The sequence below is a fragment of the Drosophila miranda genome (genome assembly GCF_003369915.1).
Source record: "Drosophila miranda strain MSH22 chromosome Y unlocalized genomic scaffold, D.miranda_PacBio2.1 Contig_Y1_pilon, whole genome shotgun sequence".
Classification (NCBI taxonomy): domain Eukaryota; kingdom Metazoa; phylum Arthropoda; class Insecta; order Diptera; family Drosophilidae; genus Drosophila; species Drosophila miranda.
This window is the reverse complement of record NW_022881603.1, coordinates 50,179,442-50,194,977: the sequence shown is the minus strand read 5'-3', so window position 1 is coordinate 50,194,977 and position 15,536 is coordinate 50,179,442. Positions and strand designations below refer to the sequence as shown.

At 39.7% G+C, this 15,536-nt stretch overlaps 1 non-coding gene across 1 annotated transcript; it reads left to right on the top strand.

The window, feature by feature from the left end:
• Positions 1-13,474: 13,474 nt before the first annotated feature.
• On the top strand, positions 13,475-13,653 carry LOC117192128. The gene has a single exon (XR_004474224.1). It is a non-coding gene; the product is annotated as a 5.8S ribosomal RNA (ribosomal RNA).
• The last annotated feature ends 1,883 nt before the right edge of the window (positions 13,654-15,536 follow it).

Below are 15,536 nucleotides of genomic sequence, written 5' to 3'. Positions count from 1 at the left end.
GCATAAGAACCATCGAGCCGCTCCTTTGGAAGATCCGCCATAATATACTCCAATACCCTGGGCTTCAGTCGAAAGCATCTTACGCACTTGTTTACTGCCTTGTTTACCGTCTTCCTCCCCCCAATAGGCCAATATTGGGATCGAATTAGTCCAAGCAAAGCTCGAGGACCAGCGTGCAGATTCCGCTCATGAAAATGGGAGATTATTGCAAGAGTCAGTGGATGGCTGATGGGCAAGATGATGGGATGACGGCCATCAAAATCCAACGAAGAGTTTTTCAGTCGACCATCTACCCTGAGAAGTCCAAACTGATCCATAAATGGCGATAACGATGCGATTGAGCTCGATGAAGAGACTGCTCCCCTTGCCCGCAGTGACTTCATGTCCTCCCATAGCTGAGTACGCTGGACTAGTCGAAGCAATACCTGCGTTCCATGTTCAATGTCTGAGACAGTGAGTCCGGGGCGCCGAATTCGGTTGCAAAACTTGTGAATGTATCCGAAAACGCGTTGCAAAGAAGCAAATGAATTCGCTTACTTGGAATCAGCAATAATGTCCATGTAGGGCGATTTGACCAGAAGAGCCTTCCGACGAAGTTCAAGGGCTGTCATCTGAGGAGCCGCAAAGAAATGGAGGACCATGAGCCCAAAGAGGTGACTCATTCAGCTCAGTCGGATGAGCCCCTCGAGACAGAATGTCGGCTGGGTTTAAAGCTGTGGGAACATAGCGCCATTCCATTTTTTCGGTCATTTCCTGAATCGTTGACACTCTATTTGCAACAAAAATATTAAATCTTGACGGCTCGTCCCGAATCCAAGAGAGCGCAACGGCAGAATCACACCAACAGTAACCCCTTCCCATGAATACATTCATTCCAGCTATCTCAGATATGAGCCTAGCCAGCAACTCCGCTCCACAAAGCTCCAACTTTGGTACTGTAAGTGTCTTTAAAGGAGCCACACGAGATTTGGCACAAAGTAAGTGACTGCTGAAATGCTGACCCTTGGACACGACATAAATGCATGCACCATAAGCCTCGATGCTGGCATCGCAAAATCCGTGAATTTCCAGCGTAGAGTCTGGAAGGAGCACAAGCCGAGGAAATTCAAGTCGACAAATCTGACCAAATCTGGTGCATATTTCCTGCCACTCGGTGTTCAGTGCGACTGGGAGGCTTTCATCCCAGGACAACTTCTCTTGGCACAAACGCTGGAGAAAGATTTTGGATTTAGTAATTACGGGACCAGCTAGTCCGAGAGGCTCGTAGAATCGCGCTATGGATGACAAAACAGAGCGCCTGCAGGAATTCAAAGAAGATTGAAGGGCCGAGAACGAAAATAATAGTAGAACAGTATCAAGTCATCCACGTAGAAGTCACGGCGAAGGATTTCAGCTCCAACTGGAAACGCCATCTGCTCGTCTAGTGCCAACTGATGCATCGCTCGCACAGATAGATAGGAGGCAGGCTTCGTCCCATAAGTAACGGTGTCCAATTGAAACACACGCAAGTCTTCTTCCCTGGAGTTTCTCCACAGAATACACTGCAAGTTGCTATCCTCGGTCGAGACTCTTACACAACGATACATCTTACAGATATCTCCCGTAATCGCAACGGCGTATGACCGAAATCGAGCAAGAATATGAAACAGTTATGGTTGGATTACGGGACCAGCCATTAAAACGTCGTTCAGGGAATATCCAGATGAGGTTGAAGCGGATCCATCAAAAACGACGCGAAGCTTGGTCGTAATGAGGTAAAAAATGGTGAGGTAAAAAATATCGGCAGTTGCTGATTGACTGGGTAGGAACCTGAGACATATGGCCTAAATCAAGGTACTCCTTTATAAATGCTGCATACTGAGATTTAACATCAGGGCGACGATCTAACTTTCTCTCAGGGGTCAGGAATCTACGAAGCGCTTGATTGTAAGATTCTCCTAGGAGATCCAAATTATATTTTGCTGGTAGCCGATCACAATAATCGCCTGTAGTCGACGGAAATGCTGCACAAAGTGTGCTTCACAATCTAGCTCTTCTTTGGTAGACTTTATTATTGGTTCGATGCAATTTTTTACCTCCCAAAACCTCCGAAGAAGCACCTCAAGCCGATCCTCTGGACTATTATCCTCAGCAGCTACGGCCCGAGCGCGAGAGACCATCAACGAGGAACCTTTTAAACGCGAACAACTTCCAGACACGACCCATCCGAAGCGCGTTTTCTGAATTGAAGGCAATCCTGGCAGTAGCTTGACCTGACCAACACACAGGAGCTCGAAAAACAGACTTGCGCCAATTAGCAGATCGACGCGCTGCGGCTTATAAAACTCCGGATCAGCTAGTGTTATGTTAGATGGAATGTTCCAGTTTTGAGTGTCAATTCCAAAGCTTGGCTGTCGATCGGTTATGCTAGAGGCTACAATGGCAGTGATGAGAGTTGAGTAATCCGATGAGCGAGAGTGCAGGCTAACGTTGACCGAAAATCCATCCGTGACGAAGCTAGAGTCGCCTATTCCCGAGACTGCAGTCGATGATTTCAATTTTCGAAGCTAAAGCTGATTGCGAAACGAGAAGTTATTAGATGCAACTGGGAGCCGTAATCCAGCAACGCTCTGCAGTGAACTAAAACCCCGGAACGATTTTTGACTAAAACCGTGGCCGTGGCAAGTAAAACAACACCATTCCTGAGATTTTGGGCCATAAGGGCAGACGAGGTAGCCGCTGAAGTAGAGGGCGCAATGGTATGCTCAGACTGCTCCCTTGGACTGCGGTATCTTCAGGGCTACCAAAATGAAGGAGGGTATGGTGTCTACCCCCGCAGGTACGACAGTTGCTCGAGGTGCACTGAAGTAATCGATGCCCTGTTCTGAGACAATTTATACACAACGAAAGCCGCTTGGCTTCTTTTTTTATTTATATATTTATTAAATTAACAAATTATCTGTTAATAATGGTGCTTAGTTACTAAAGGCGAAAAAAGATAAGTTAAAAGTTAGCTAAATTTAAATGATTATAAATATTGCATGCAATTAGTTTAAGAGACAGTTCAGGGGATAGGGTTTGACAGAGGGAGCTATCAAAATCACATAAAACCCTAAAAGGTTCATGATCAGCTTAATTAGACCTACATATGGGTAGACGGATAGGCCTTAAAGTACGGGTAGGTCTAGATGGAACGGCCAAGTCAATCTGACCCAAGAGAGTTTGGGAGTCAACAGTCCCAAGAAGGAGCTTGTGCACGAACATTACGCCATTGCATATTCTGAGATTGTGCAACGACGGCAGGTCAATAAGATTTAGCCTAGACCGGTAGGGTGGCAAGATTCTACCCGAGTCCCAGTTAAAGTTCCGAAGGGCAAAAATTAAAAATTGCTTTTGCACGGATTCAATAACAGCCTGCTGCTCTTTATACTGCGGGCTCCACACACAAGAATAATACTCCAATATAGGACGTACTAACGAGATGTACAGTTGTTTCGTAACGTACGGGTCGTCAAACTCCTTGGACCAACGCTTGATGAACGCTTAAACACCCTTAGCTTTATTTACAGTTGCAGCTATATGGGTGTTGAAACACATCTTATGATCAAAAAGGACTCCGAGGTCATTTGAACTCGAAATTCGCCCAAGGACATGATTTCCTAGAACATATGAGACAAAATGAGGAGCGCGACGGTAAAATGTCATAAGTTTGCATTTGGAAAGGTTCAGAAAAAGAAGATTAGTTGAACACCACAATAGTAGTTCACTTAGATCAAGTTGAAGGCGTGTGTGCAAATACCAATCAGAGTAAGAAAGACAGATTTTGACATCATCAGCATACATTAGTGTAGTAGAGTATGTTATAACTTGAGGAAGGTCGTTCACAAATAAAATAAACAGAAGCGGGCCCAGATGACTTCCCTGTGGCACACCTGAAGTAACATTAACAGTATTTGACAACACGTTAGAAAACAAAACACGTTGAGTACGGTTAGAGAGATAGGACAAAATCCAATCTAGAAGATTTGTTGGGAACCCTAATAAAGAGAGCTTGTGAATAAGCAGAGCATGGTTCACAGAATCGAATGCCTTGCTGAAGTCCGTAAAAACTACATCCGTCTGCAAACCAATTTGAAAACCACGGTGGATTAGGTTAGAAAACTCAAGAAGGTTAGTCGATGTTGAACGATGTCTGAAAAAACCGTGTTGCGACGGAGATATCAAGCTGCAACAAAGATGTTGCAGTTGCCGGGTGACCAGGAACTCAAGAAGCTTCGGGATGGCGGAAAGCTTTGCGATACCACGATAGTTTTCAATGTTTGATCTTGAACCTTTTTTGTGAAGCGGAATGATGTAGGACTCATTCCAAATTACTGGGAGACAAGACTGTTCCAAGAAGAGGTTGAAGAGAAAGGTCAAGGGCTTGCAAAGGGACTGGGCACAGTGTTTTAAGATGCAACTTGGTACCTTATCTGGACCCGCAGAAAACGATATGTCCATAGATTACAAACCTTCCAGAACAACGCTTTCCTCGAAAAAGGGCAGAAAAATGCTGTTAGCTTGAGGTAGCTGGTACGGATACGGAGTGGATGCGTTGTAAATATGAGACGAGTACGTTGTTTGGAAAAAGTTAGCGAATAAATTTGCAATACCAACAGCAGAAGCTTCTGTTTTGTTCTGGTAATGAAGGGACGGAGGAAAAACGTTTGACTTGCGCTTAGAGTTAACGAACGAATAGAATTTTTTAGGATCACTACGAAAGTTACTACTACATTGTGAAAGGTAATGATTATAACACTGACTATTGACGGCAAGGAACAGAGAGCGAGCGGAGGAGTATAGAGCTAAGGCCAACGTGGAGCCCGACTTTTTATACTTTGCATAGAGCCGGGATTTATTATTTTTTAAGTATGACAAATACTTGGAGAACCAGGGAGGCTTGGACGATACAGGTACAGTGATATCTGGAACAAACGTATTAAGGGCGGAGTAAATATAACTATAAAACGAGTTAACAGTTGCATCTATGTTCGGTAATAAATAAACAAACGACCAATCAACACGCGAGAGATGTAGATCTAAATCGATAAAGTTTGTTTTGCGAAAACACTTTATGTGACAAGGAGCCATGGAACTGTCAGCACCTCCAGATTGTGTACACTCCAGTGATATCAACAAAGTTGGATGGTAAGGATCTTCAGGGAGATATATTGGGCTTGCTCTAGATACCGTAGCAAGAGAACCATCGTTAACAAAAACGAGGTCAAGAAGTCTGTCCCTAATGTTTTTAACGGCATTAATTTGGACAAGGGAAATATCCGTTAGCCCATTGATAAAGTCATTATGGCAATTGGGAAACAACAGGTTAGCGTCATTACAAGGCAGCCAAGAAAGAAATGGGAGGTTAAAGTGCCCCATGACAATAATTCGATCATTGCACCCTAATGCAGAAACAACATTATTAATTGCTGAGAGGTGGTGTAAGTAAAGCTCAGCATCAGACCTGGGAGGAATGTAAGAGCAGGTTAAATAGAAAAATGCGGAGCCAACACGAACTTTGACTGCAACAAATTCAATTCCATGAATGTTATTGAATGGGAATAACTCAGATGAGAAAACAGATTTAACTGCAATCAGAACCCCACATGCAAAAGATGGGCGGTCTATTCTATAAATAGTGTAACTATCAATGAAAATTTCATGATCATTGACAGAGGAGTTAAGCCAGGTTTCGGTAAACGCGATGGCATCGAAATCAAAGGAATTAGTATGAATTTGACGCAAAGTGATCAGCAAACTGCGGACGTTCTGATAGTGCATGGAAAAATAGTACATCAGTTTTTTGGAGCATATTCGGTAATTCTTGGACTCGAGTTCGAATCTTTTAGAATGAACTCATGCACAATTGTATGCTCAGGCCATATTGACGGTTCTAGAGAACAGGATAGTAAAGAATTATGGAGAAGAATTTTAAAGGATGATATGTTGCGCTTATGTTTAAATGTAAATTTAGTCACAACTATATCAACAGGCGAAGTGTTAAGTTTAGCGGCAAGATGTTGTTAAACATCCTCCGTTGTAGCCTCAGGAAAACGCCCTCTCTTTACCAGTAAAGGTTTCTTCGGGAGTACCACAAGGCAGCCATCTAGGCCCCTTACTCTTCACACTCTTTATTAATGACTTACCTTCAGAATTAACATACTCTCGAGTATGATGTAAAACTCTGTGTCCAGTACAAGGACATTTCATTTCATTCTCGCCTGCAATCCGATCTCAATAACTTTCAGTCATGGTGTTGTGCAAACTTGTTACACCTTAATGCCTCGAAATGCAAAGTTATGACATTTCATCGTTCAAGCCCTTTGTTGGCTCCCTACACCCTATTTGGTGGTTCTCTTGAGAGAATTACCCTGGTGGATGATCTGGGTGTTATGTTAGACCCCAAGTTAAAGTTTTCCGAACACATTTCTACCATGGTAAATAAGGCCATGAGCGTGCTTGGGTTTATAAAGAGGTGGTCAAAGGAATTTGACGACCCCTATATAACAAAGACTCTCTATACCTTGCTTGTTCGTCCGATCTTAGAATACGGCTCCTGTGTATGGTGCCCTCAGTACAAAGTACACCAGGACCGTATAGAATCAGTACAGAAAAACTTTTTACTCTTTGCTCTGCGGGGCCTTAACTGGGATGCGGGTGTAAGACTCCCATCTTACTCTAGTAGACTACTATTAGTAAACCTCCCATCCTTAGTTAACCGTAGAAAAATGCTTGGTGTGATATTTATGCACAACTTGATCAGGGGTGACATTGACAGCCCTGATCTGTTGAGCCGCATAAACTTCACGATTCCTATCAGACTGACTAGAAATTTTATACCGTTGTTCCTTCCACTTTGTAGATCGAATTATTCCTTGCATGAACCGTTTAGGGTCTTATGCTCGGATTATAATTCCCTCTACCATATTATATCCACCACAAATTCTCTCCTCTTATTAAATTATTAATCCTTACACACCTTTTTATTAATTAGTAACTGTAGTGGTATTTGTATTTTGATTGCATGCTTAGTTTCTTAGTAAGTTTAGTACTAATTTTCCTCGAATGTTAGTCTAATAGCTATCTTTCTTGCATGTTCGCGTTTGGTTCGGCTACGCACCGCGCGTCATTCGGCAGCGCCCCTCGGTCGGTTGGGCGGGAGGAGGGCTGCGTTTTGCCTGGGATCCGCGCGTAACAGCCTTCTGCTGGTGTCACACGGGCCACTTGACGGTGCAGTAACTGCATCGCCTCTTGAAAGATGCAGTCATTGCATGTCAACGTCCAAAGATAAAATTTGGTCAGACAACGCAACCAATTTTGTCGGCGCTAAGAATGAGCTGATGGAATTAAAGCGCCTGGTCCTCAGTGATGACCATCAGAAGGCACTGCTGGATTTTTGCTTGGTCGAGGCTATAGACTGGCATTTCATTCCTCCGCGCTCCCCTCATTTTGGTGGTCTATGGGAGGCTGCAGTGAAGACGGCCAAGTACCACTTCTACCGTGCGATAGGCAACTCGGTTCTTGGATTTGACGAGCTGCGGACGCTGTTGTGCCACATCACGGCAGTGATTAATTCAAGACCTTTAGTTTCAATTTCAGAGAGCCCTGCCGATCTAGATGTTCTAACTCCAGCGCATTTCTTGAATTGTGGCCCTCCTGCTTCGTTCGCTGAGCCTGACGTCACGCAGCTTAACTTCGATCGCCTGGACGGCTGACAGCGCGTTTCGTACCTGCAGCAGCTCTTTTGGTACCGGTGGAAGGAGGAGTACATAACGTCACTGCAGCAGCGCTCAAAGTGGCGCACTGCGAAGCCTAGTTTAGCAGTCGCAGATTTTGTTCTTGTCAAGGATGAGAATCTTCCTCTCATGAAGTGGCCACTGGCGAGAGTGGTCGAGCTTTTGCCTGGACGAGATGGCGTTGCCCGAGTTGCTGTGCTGAAGACGTCATCTGGAATCACCAAGCGCGCCGTCAACAAGCTGTGCCTGCTGCCCCTTAAAGATGCTGTTGAAAGTCAGGCTTCCAACGGGGGGAGTATGTCGGGTCAATCAGATTAAATACTTTAAATTATTGCCAGTGGTGCGGCCCAAAGGAAATGCATTTTGGTGTTGTCGTTTCCAATGCCCCCACTGCAAAAACCATTTGCTATCGCATATGCGCATGCAGCGGAATTCTTTCGTCTCCTTATGTCGCAATCTCTCGGACTCGGCTTAACAGCGTCCCCGAGCAGCTCTAACGCTCTCGGGCTATCATACGCTCTCGCTCGCGTCTAAGCTTGCTGCATAGGGCCCGGCAATTTTGCCCGTCAGCCCTTGCATGGGCAGTCTTGAGCTAATCGTCGCAGCTATTAGACTAACATCCTCGCATCAATCGTTCGCCCCAATCATCCCCATATGTACATACGCGATAAGTTGGTTTACCTACGCAAATAAATTGTGAATTATAAACAGCCTCTCGACTTTCATGAACTCCAAATTGCAACAGTTGTTAAAAACGCTTAATAGCTTAACAATAAGCATAGTGCGATTATAAATATAAAAAATATAAAAATTTATTTAATATAAATAGATCTATTACGTGTATATGTGAAATTAAAGCAAAGATACCAGCTGATGTGATATTTTTCATGTAATGAATGATGAATGTAATGAAAAATAATTCATTTAATTTCATATGATAGGGGGAACATACTAAGCCGGCAATGTCTGTATATTTTAAATGAGTACATATATATTTCTTAATATTTATGAATAATTTTGAAGTGATAGTATAGTATTTTGTATTAAAATACGAAAAGAAACTATTGTTAAGAGGCACTCTGAAGCAAAAATACCCGATTTGCGGAAAGCGTGGCAGAAAACCTATATAGGGAGTGGTAGTCTCGTGCATGGTATATTTCATATGAAAAATTTATAATAAAAAACTATTAATTTAATTTCATACGATATGGGGAACATACTAAGCCGGCAATGTCTGTATATTTTAAATGAGTACATATATATTTCTTAATATTTATGAATAACTTTGAAGTGATAGTATAGTATTTTGTATTAAAATACGAAAAGAAACTATTGTTAAGAGGCACTCTCAGGTAAAAATACCCGATTTGCGGAAAGCGTGGCAGAAAACCTATATAGGGAGTGGTAGTCTCGTGCATGGTATATTTCATAAGAAATATTTCATATATTTTATATGAGTATATATATATTTCTTAATATATATGAATAATTTTGAAGTGATAGTATAGTATTTTGTATTAAAATACGAAAAGAAACTATTGTTAAGAGGCACTCTGAAGCAAAAATACCCGATTTGCGGAAAGCGTGGCAGAAAACCTATATAGGGAGTGGTAGTCTCATGCATGGTATATTTCATATGAAAAATGTATAATGAAAAATTATTAATTTAATTTCATATGATATGGGGAATATACTTAGCCGGCAATGTCTGTATATTTTATATGAGTATATATATATTTCTTAATATATATGAATAATTTTGAAGTGATAGTATAGTATTTTGTATTAAAATACGAAAAGAAACTATTGTTAAGAGGCACTCTGAAGCAAAAATACCCGATTTGCGGAAAGCGTGGCAGAAAACCTATATAGGGAGTGGTAGTCTCATGCATGGTATATTTCATATGAAAAATGTATAAAGAAAAATTATTAATTTAATTTCATATGATATGGGGAATATACTTAGCCGGCAATGTCTGTATATTTTATATGAGTATATATATATTTCTTAATATATATGAATAATTTTGAAGTGATAGTATAGTATTTTGTATTAAAATACGAAAAGAAACTATTGTTAAGAGGCACTCTGAAGCAAAAATACCCGATTTGCGGAAAGCGTGGCAGAAAACCCATATAGGGAGTGGTAGTCTCATGCATGGTATATTTCATATGAAAAATGTATAATGAAAAATTATTAATTTAGTTGTTGTTAATTAAGTTTTCTCCAGTTGATGTCCACCGGTTTTGTAAACAATATTTGGTACAGTATTGTATATGATATTATTATATGTTGTCATTATACTCAAAGTAGTGTTTAATAGAAGATATTTGTTTTCAAATTGATCTTAATAAAGATAATATAGTGAAACTAACCAAGATATATACTATTTAGTATATATCATTTCTGTTTCGAATTATTATCGTGAATTTTTGGAAATGGTCTTATATGATTAAATATTGTATGAGTACCATTTCACCAATGTACCAGCATATAATCAAAGCGATTTATATGCAAATTCAAATATTGCCAAAATATATAAATTCCATTCCACATGAATTCATGTGTTTTGTTTTATTTAATGTATATCACAAAAAACGCATACGAAATTGGATAAATTTTAAATTTGTTGTCAAAATACATAGTTTAAACACAATTTATACTGGTGTAAGCCTATATACGCGTGATAATATACTAAGTGCAAATAAAAAGATATTTTTAAGCGGAAAAAAATTTATATATTTTTATAATAAAATATATTTTTATATAGAGAAAAATGGCGAATGTGAATGCTATATAAAAATGGCCACAATCGTTTAACAAATTCTCATAAACTGTTGATAAAAAATATTTATTTATTTTTCTTTTTATTCAAAAGTATTATTGAGTTGTCAAAAATTTACATATGTGAGCGTATGCGCACGAAACGAAAACATTATTCTGGTTGATCCTGCCAGTAATTATATGCTTGTCTCAAAGATTAAGCCATGCATGTCTAAGTACACACGAATTAAAAGTGAAACCGCAAAAGGCTCATTATATCAGTTATGGTTCCACTCCCAGCTCGGGGAGTTAGTGACGAAAAATAACAATACAGGACTCATATCCGAGGCCCTGTACACTTTAAATCCTTTACCAAGGACCAATTGGAGGGCAAGTCTGGTTCCAGCAGCCGCGGTAATTCCAGCTCCAATAGCGTATATTAAAGTTGTTGCGGTTAAAACGTTCGTAGTTGAACTTGTGCCTCATACGGGTAGTACAACTTACAATTGTAGTTAGTACTATACCTTTATGTATGTAAGCGTATTACCGGTGGAGTTCTTATAAATAATTAAGTACTTGTATTTTTTTATATATTCCTCCTATTTAAAAACCTGCATTAGTGCTCTTCATCGAGTGTTATTGTGGGCCGGTACAATTACTTTGAACAAATTAGAGTGCTTAAGGCAGGCTTCAAATGCCTGAATGTTCTGTGCATGGGATAATGAAATAAGACCTCTGTTCTGCTTTCATTGGTTTTCAGATCAAGAGGTAATGATTAATAGAAGCAGTTTGGGGGCATTAGTATTACGACGCGAGAGGTGAAGTTCTTGGACCGTCGTAAGACTAACTTAAGCGAAAGCATTTGCCAAAGATGTTTTCATTAATCAAGAACGAAAGTTAGAGGTTCGAAGGCGATCAGATACCGCCCTAGTTCTAACCATAAACGATGCCAGCTAGCACTTGGGTGTAGCTAGTTTTATGGCTCTCTCAGTCGCTTCCCGGGAAACCAAAGCTTTTGGGCTCCGGGGAAAGTATGGTTGCAAAGCTGAAACTTAAAGGAATTGACGGAAGGGCACCACCAGGAGTGGAGCCTGCGGCTTAATTTGACTCAACACGGGAAATCTTATCAGGTCCGAACATAAGTGTGTAAGACAGATTGATAGCTCTTTCTCGAATCTATGGGTGGTGGTGCATGGCCGTTCTTAGTTCGTGGAGTGATTTGTCTGGTTAATTCCGATAACGAACGAGACTCAAATATATTAAATAGATATCTTCAGGATTATGATGTTGAAGCTTATATAGCCTTCATTCATGGTGGCAGTAAAATGTTTATTGTGTTTGAATGTGTTTATATAAGTGGAGCCGTACCTGTTAGTTTGTCCCATTATAAGGACACTAGCTTCTTAAATGGACAAATTGCGTCTAGCAATAATGAGATTGAGCAATAACAGGTCTGTGATGCCCTTAGATGTCCTGGGCTGTACGCGCGCTACCATGAAAGTATCAACGTGTATTTTCTAGACCGAGAGGTCCGGGTAAACCACTGAACCACTTTCATGCTTGGGATTGTGAACTGAAACTGTTCACATGAACTAAGAATTCCCAGTAAGTGTGAGTCATTAACTCGCATTGATTACGTCCCTGCCCTTTGTACACACCGCCCGTCGCTACTACCGATTGAATTATTTAGTGAGGTCTCCGGACGTGATCACTGTGACGCCTTGCGTGTTACGGTTGTTTCGCAAAAGTTGACCGAACTTGATTATTTAGAGGAAGTAAAAGTCGTAACAAGGTTTCCGTAGGTGAACCTGCGGAAGGATCATTATTGTATGTTTCTACCGTTAACAAAAATATATATATATTGCCAATTTACCAAACAAAATATGTTTTTATAAAATCATAATTGTAAAGTAAAATATATTCAGCTGTATATATTATATGTTTATATTAATTATATTGCCAATATACTCATTTAGTAGTAGCTATACATATGACATTGTGTTCTATGTGTATAGCAATTAATATATAAATACATATTGATGATATTATAACAATAATATTGATTTATAAAATCTGTTTGCATATGTACCATAGTAAGCAAATTAAATAACTGCGGTAGCGGATTGCGTTTTTAAAAAGTTTTTAATTAACTTCTAAGTTTACAGATATAGATTGAAGTTGAGGGTCACAAAGGATTCCGGACAAAGGGTTTGCGCGATCTTAGTTTTTAGCTCGACTTTTCGGTGTCGCTTCTGGATCAAGACTGACTTGAACTTTTCGATCTTTGCATCGTCGATCCCTTTCGGGAATAGTTTTTCTATAAACATCTCAATTGATTTCGCCATCCCGAGTATTAGATTTCGACATCCAAAGAGAGAACTGTAAAATGCCCAAAGTGCAGGATCTGCAGAAAGCCGGGTGTGAGATTGTTTATGAGAAGCCGGGTGTGGGCAAACATTGTTTTTCCATTTAGGCGAGTGTCAAAGATTGGGATTGTGGCGGGAGCCATTGAGATTGTACATCTTAAAAATCAATTAGGCGGAGGCCCAAGATTGAAATTGTTTTCGTTTTAGGAAGCCAAAGATTGTTTACAACTCGTATAAGAGCTCAATAGAATTGGGTACGTTAACTTGCACGCGTTGCGAATATGTATTGTCCATCATAGCTATGGGCATACATTGGTTAATGAAACAGCCTAAAAAGTACAATGTTGTACCTGATTTCAGGTTAATACTTTTATATAAATTGATAATTATCAAACAAACCAAAATACATATTATATTATTTAACTATATGGTAATATATCGTTTATATAAAACTAAGACATTTCGCAACATTCTTTTAGGATAAAATTAAAATTTATTGAAGGAATTGATATATGCCAGTAAAATGGTGTATTTTAAATTTCTTTCAATAAAAACATATCTGACATATAAATGAATAAACAAATTTTAATCACTCTAAGCGGTGGATCACTCGGCTCATGGGTCGATGAAGAACGCAGCAAACTGTGCGTCATCGTGTGAACTGCAGGACACATGAACATCGACATTTTGAACGCATATCGCAGTCCATGCTGTTTGGTACTTTAATTAATTTTATAGTGCTGCTTGGACTACATATGGTTGAGGGTTGTAAGACTATGCTAAATAAGTTGTTTAAAAATTTTACGAAATTTTTAAGCATATTGTATATTATTGGATATAATACGTTCATAATATTGATATTAAATGGAAACGCATTATCTCTCATTGTTGTATATATTTGTGTGAGAAGAAACGAAGAACGAAGAAAAATATATTTTTTTTTGTCCTTTTTGAATCAAATAATACTGAGGAATGTCTAGCATAAAAAAAAATAATTAAAGTTTTTTCATTTAGAATTGCCTCTTATTAATGTTTCGAAAGGAAATTTTGTTGTAAATATAAATATTTAATATTCTTCGTGATATTCGTTATAAAATACGAATATTATAATGATTTCATTATGAGAACGCTCTATATATAATAATATAGTGTAATTATCATTATAAATTTTAATATACGTATATACAACCTGAACTCATATGGGACTACCCCCTGAATTTAAGCATATTAGTTAGGGGAGGAAAAGAAACTAACCACGATTTTCTTAGTAGCGGCGAGCGAAAAGAAATCAGTTCAGCACTAAGTCACTTTGTCTATATGGCAAATGTGAGGTGCAGTGTATGGAGCGTCAATATTCTAGTATGAGAAATCAACGATTTAAGTCCTTCTTAAATGAGGCCATTTACCCATAGAGGGTGCCAGGCCCGTATAACGTTAATGATTACTAGATGATGTTTCCAAAGAGTCGTGTTGCTTGATAGTGCAGCACTAAGTGGGTGGTAAACTCCATCTAAAACTAAATATAACCATGAGACCGATAGTAAACAAGTACCGTGAGGAAAAGTTGAAAAGAACTCTGAATAGAGAGTTAAACAGTACGTGAAACTGCTTAGAGGTTAAGCCCGATGAACCTGAATATCCGTTATGGAAAATTCATCATTAAAGTTGTAATATTTTAAAAATATTATAATAATAGTGTGCATTTTTATACCCGATACTCAAAATGAGTATTGGGGTATATTAGATTTGTGGTAAAAGTGGATGTGTGTAACGTCCAGAAGGAATCGTTTCCGACCGCATAAAGTATATATATTCTTGATCAGCATCAATAGCCGAGTCGATTGAGCCCTGTCTGTCTGTCCGTCTGTCCGTCCGTCCGTCCGTCCGTCCGTCCGTCCGTCCGTCCGTCCCCTTCAGCGCCTAGTGCTCAAAGACTATAAGATCTAGAGCAACGATGTTTTGGATCCAGACTTCTGTGATATGTCACTGCTACAAAAATATTTCAAAACTTCGCCCCGCCCACTTCCGCCTCCACAAAGGACGAAAATCTGTGGCATCCACATTTTTAAAGATACGATAAAACCAAACACGCAGAATCGTAGAGGATGACTATATGTTCTAGAGTGTAAAATGTCAACTAGATCGTATAATTATTATAGCCAGAATCAAGAAAACAATTTCATTCTTTCTCGCTCTGTCTCTCTAACACACAGGTTTCATGGTCGGCTTTGCCAATTGCAAAATATGAGTTCAAGGATCTCAGAACCTACAAGAGCCAGAGCACTCCTCCAACACTCCTGTGATATCGGACCTTGACCGTTTCGTGTCCAAATTTCGCCACACCCCCTTCCGCCCCCGCAAATGACGAAAATCTGGGGCATCCACAAATCTCATTGACTATTAAGGCTAGAGTAACCAAATTTGGTATCCGCACTTCTGTTAGATCTGACTATAAAACGTTTATCTCAGAATTTCGCCCCACCCTTTTCCGCCCCCACAAAGGACGATAATCTGTTGCATCAACAATATTGCACATTCGAGAAAACTAAAAACGCAGAATCATAGAAAATAAACATATCTATCAGATTGCTGAATCTGGATCAGATCAGATCATTTTTATAGCCAAAAGGAACAAATCAATTTGCACTGGCT